The sequence below is a fragment of the Mandrillus leucophaeus genome, unplaced genomic scaffold (genome assembly GCF_000951045.1).
Source record: "Mandrillus leucophaeus isolate KB7577 unplaced genomic scaffold, Mleu.le_1.0 Scaffold419, whole genome shotgun sequence".
NCBI lineage: Eukaryota > Metazoa > Chordata > Mammalia > Primates > Cercopithecidae > Mandrillus > Mandrillus leucophaeus.
In genome coordinates, this window is record NW_012104465.1 from 8510 (window position 1) to 13212 (window position 4703).

The following is a 4703-nucleotide window of genomic DNA, read 5'->3' on the forward strand; positions in this document are numbered from 1 at the left end:
GGTTTCACCATGTTAGCTAGGATGGTCTTGATCTTGTGACCTCGTGATCCGCCCGTCTTGGCCTCCCAAAGTGCTGGGATTACAGGCTTGAGCCACCGCGTCCGGCCAGAACTTACGTTTTTCTTATTTTGTTTTTAGGGGTAGTATCAGCCATCAAAGTAAAGAGGAAAGCATAAATCCAGGAGGGCAGTGATCTATTTCCTTGAACACAGAATCTAGGACCTAGAAGTTTCTCAGCCCTACAGTAGGCACCCAATAAATATTTATTGAGTGAATGAACAAATGAATATTTAAGGACAGTGGGAGTTAATTTCTTTGGTATTTACATCTTAGTACCAAGGATTCCAGCGAGCTATAGAGAACTATTCTTAATGATTTCAACATCAGCTAGGCCAAGGTGGCTGTAAACATTATCTGATTTCCTGAAGACAATGAACAGCTTTCTAGCCTTTAACTTATTCAAACATTAAGAGTTACAGACAATCCTTGAATTCCTATGCAGAACTTCCTTTTCTCTGAAAAGAGGGTAGAGCCTAAACTTAACCACAAGAGGAGAAACTGCTACATGTTGGCAGTTTTGACAGAATAACTTAAAAACATTTTTATTCTTCTTCCTTCTAAATGTTCATACAACATGATTTCTTAACACGAGACAAATTTCATGCTAGATTTTAAAGGATAAGAAACTAAAGCAAAGATAAAAGGTAGGCCAGATGCAGTGGCTCACACCTGTAATACCAGTACTTTGGGAGGCTGAGGCAAGAGGATTGCTTGAGCTCAGGAGTTAGAAATTGTCCTGGCAGCTGGGAATGGTGGCTTACCCAGGTGCAGTGGTAATCCCAGCATTTTGGGAGGCTGAGGTGGGCAGGATCACCTGAGGTCAGGAGTTCGAGGCCAGCCTGGCCAACATGGTGAAATCCTGTCTCTAGTAAAAATACAAAAAGTAGATGGGCATGGTGGCAGGCGCCTGTAATCCTGGCTATTCAGGAGGCTGAGGCAGGAGAATCTCTTGAACCCAGGAGGCGGAGGTTGCAGTGAGCCTAAGGTTGCAGTGAGCTGAAGGTTGCAGTGAGCCAAGATTGTGCCACCTCACTCCAGCCTGGGCAAAAGAGCGAGACTCTGTCTCAAAAAAAAAAAGAAAAGAAAAGAAAAGAAAAAGAAACCGGTCTGGGAAACACAGGAAGACATCAGCTCTACTAAAAAAGTTAAATAAAATTAGGCAGGCATGGTGGTGTGTACTTACAGCCCCTGCTACTTGGGGATCTGAGACAGAAGGATGGCTTGAGCCCAGGAAGTCAAGGCTGCAGTGAGTTTTGATCATGCCACTGCACTCCAGCTTGGGTGACAGAGCAAGACTCTGGCTCAAAAAAAAAAAAAAAAAAAAAAAAGAGGCTGGGTGTGGTGGCTCAAGCCTGTAATCCCAACACTTGGGGAGGCCAAATCGGGTGTTCAGGAGCCTGGGCAACATGCTGAAACCTCATCTCTACTAAAAATACAAAAAATTAGCCGGGTGTGATGGCACGTGCCTGTACTCCCAGCTACTTGGGACACTGAGATGGGAGGATCACTTGAGCCTGGGAGGCAGAGCTTGCAGTGAGCCGAGATTGTGCCACTGCACTCCAGCCTGGGTGACAGCAAGGTCCTGTCTCAAAAAAAAAAAAAAAAAAGATAAAAAGTATGCCAAGAGTTTCTGAAAAGGTTAAACAAAAGGTTACCTTTGATCCACCAATTCCTAGCTATATTCTAAAAGAACTGAAAACATGTTCACACAAAAAGTTGTTCACAAATTCTTTACAGAAGCATAATAGTCAAAAGTGGAATTAATCCAATAATCCAAATGTCCATTAATTGATGAAGGGATAAATAAAATGTGGTATATCCACATAACAATTACTCAGCCATAAAAATGTTTGAAGTACTGTTACGTGCTACCACATCAATGAACCTTGAAACATTATTCTAAGTCAAAGAAGTCAGTCACAAGGGGCTACATATCGTATGAATTCAATTATATGAAATGACCAGAATAGGCAAATCCATGGAGACAGAAAGTTTTGTGGTTGCCAGGGGATATGGGAGTGACAGCTAAGGAGTTCTTTTGGGGGTGATGAATACATACTTGAATTAGACAGTGGTGATGGTTGGACAACTCTATGAATATACTAAAAACCTTTGAATTGTAAACGTTAAGGCATGACTTTTATGGCAAGTGAATTATATCTCAATAAAAAAGTCACATGCCAGGCAGCACAGTGGCTCATACCTGTAATTCCATTTCTGGAAGGCAGAGGTGGGAGGATCTTTTGAGCCCTGGAGTTGGAGACCAGCCTGGCAAATGCAACAAAACCCTGTCTGCACTCCCACCAAAAGAAAAGAAAAACAAAAACAAAAATCATATGCCAAAAAGATACAAAATCAGCAAGTAAAAAATAAAGACAACAGGTGGCATCCCTTCCTCTCTGCTCTTCTCATGCTTCTCCCATGCAAAATCCTTGACTAAAGTGCCATATATTTTACATAGTTACTCTGAAAATGACTGGAACCCTAAAAATATCCTAACCACCAAACAAAAGCAGCTGCTTATTTTGATAATATTTTTGTACCATAGACCTTCCTTAAAATGCAAGTTCACAGAGGACTTATGCCACAAACCCAAACATGCACAATCCCCTAGAGTTAGCTTCGAGAGATGTTGTTGTAACTGCCACTGGCACAAAACACATTCCCAAAAGAGACTCACACTCACAAAAGAGAACTACATTATTATTCAGTCTAGTCAGAAGGCAATGTCATCAGGAACCTAATTGTAATGGATGTCCATTTAATGTTTATTGTCTCAAACTCAAGACAATGGGCCTCAAAAACAAAACAAAACAAAACTTATAATAAACTAAACTACAGAGAAGCATGTCCTGTATTTAAATTGTTGGATATAAAATTGAAAAAAGTATAGGTTTGAAAATTGAATACTAAACCATCCAAGGTGTAATCACATGATTTTTTTTTAATGCATCCAATATCACGAGAAATTAATTACTCCCAGGTGCTAAACTCACTCATTTAGTGTCAATTCTACTGATTCTTAATTGTTAATACACAAACAATAATCATGCTCATATATAATACACCTTAACTGACTGAAATGTTAGATGGTATTTTAATATCTTTCTTTTTATACAATGTCTTATATCTACAGTCCCTATTTCAAAAGAGCAGAAGGAATAATGCAGACATTTTCACAGAGAAATAAAGATGAGTGCATTGGAAGGCCTTGAAAAGTATTCACCAAATCAGCATAATCATATCTAGATTCTGCTTCCGGTTTCACTACTAAAATACAAATGATGTCTGGCCTACACTGGCTTTACAAATATTTTTAAATACATAAAACCCGGCCGGGCGCAGTGGCTCACGCCTGTAATCCCAGCACTTTGGGAGGCTGAGGCAGGTGGATCACGAGGTCAGGAGTTCAAGATCATCCTGGTCAACTTGCTGAAACCTCGTCTCTACTAAAAATACAAAAATTAGCCGGGTGTGGTGGCGCAGACCCGTAATCCCAGCTACTCGGGAGGCTGAGGCAGGAGAATCGCTTGAACCCGGGAGGCGGAGGTTGCAGTGAGCCGAGATAGTGCCACTGCACTCCACCCTGAGCGACAGAGCGAGACTCTGTCTCAAAAAAAATAAAAGATATATATACATATTTATATATGTTTGCATATTTTTTAATATATATATATAAAACCTAAAACATGTTGAGTCCTTAATGATGAGAATATCCAAAGACACTGTTTGCACAGCACTTTTCTACCATTTTCAGGTTCTATACAGCATGGAAGTGCTAAGACGACCATCTAGATTAATATGAAGTATGACCCAGAGAAATTCAGATGGAATCCCACTTACTCAAAAAAGCACTTATTAAGTAGCTGCATTAATAGTAGCCTGAAGATTATCCGTCCTATCTCCAATTGGCAGCGGTTTATATCTTTTTCTATACATGTTCGAGGGTATAGAGAAACCATATGACTTTCCTGTATCTTTGATAACTCTTTCCCTGTGAAACAGACGACTCACCACTTGAAAGTATCTTTAGCTTTTCATTTCAGCACTCCTCTCTTAAAATCTATTTTTCCATTTCCCTATACCTTTGTATTCCCTCTCTCAAGGAAAATGAAATAATTTTCCTTCTGCTCTTCCAACATAGCTTCACCTTCACCTTAAATTTTAAACCTTCTAGAAAGGGATTACTCTAAATGATTTTTTAAAAAGCATTCAAAATCGTATATTATTCAGGCATTAACCGCATTTATTTAGTGCCAACGCTACTGCTTCTCAATCCCTACCCTCTCCCTCACTCTCGCCCCTTAGTCCTCCCCTTCCAATATCCATTTTGTCTCCACTTTCAGTCTCCCAGGTCACTGTCCCACCTTTTCCTCAGGCTCTCTAAAATCAATGTCTACCTATCGCAGGTTTTCCCGAATAGTCTCCTCCTCCTCCGACTCATCACTACCCGCGTGACCCCCTCGGAATCTGCTCTGGTCCCTCACTCTCCCAAACTTCGGACCCCACCGCTACTCCCATCGCTGCCCCACAGTTTAGTGAACGCTCCTTACACCCTCCCTCCACCCCCAAAACTTCCCCTTAGGACCTCCCCAACTCCCACCTTCCCCGTTCCCAGACTCCACTAGGTCTCCTTTCAAATG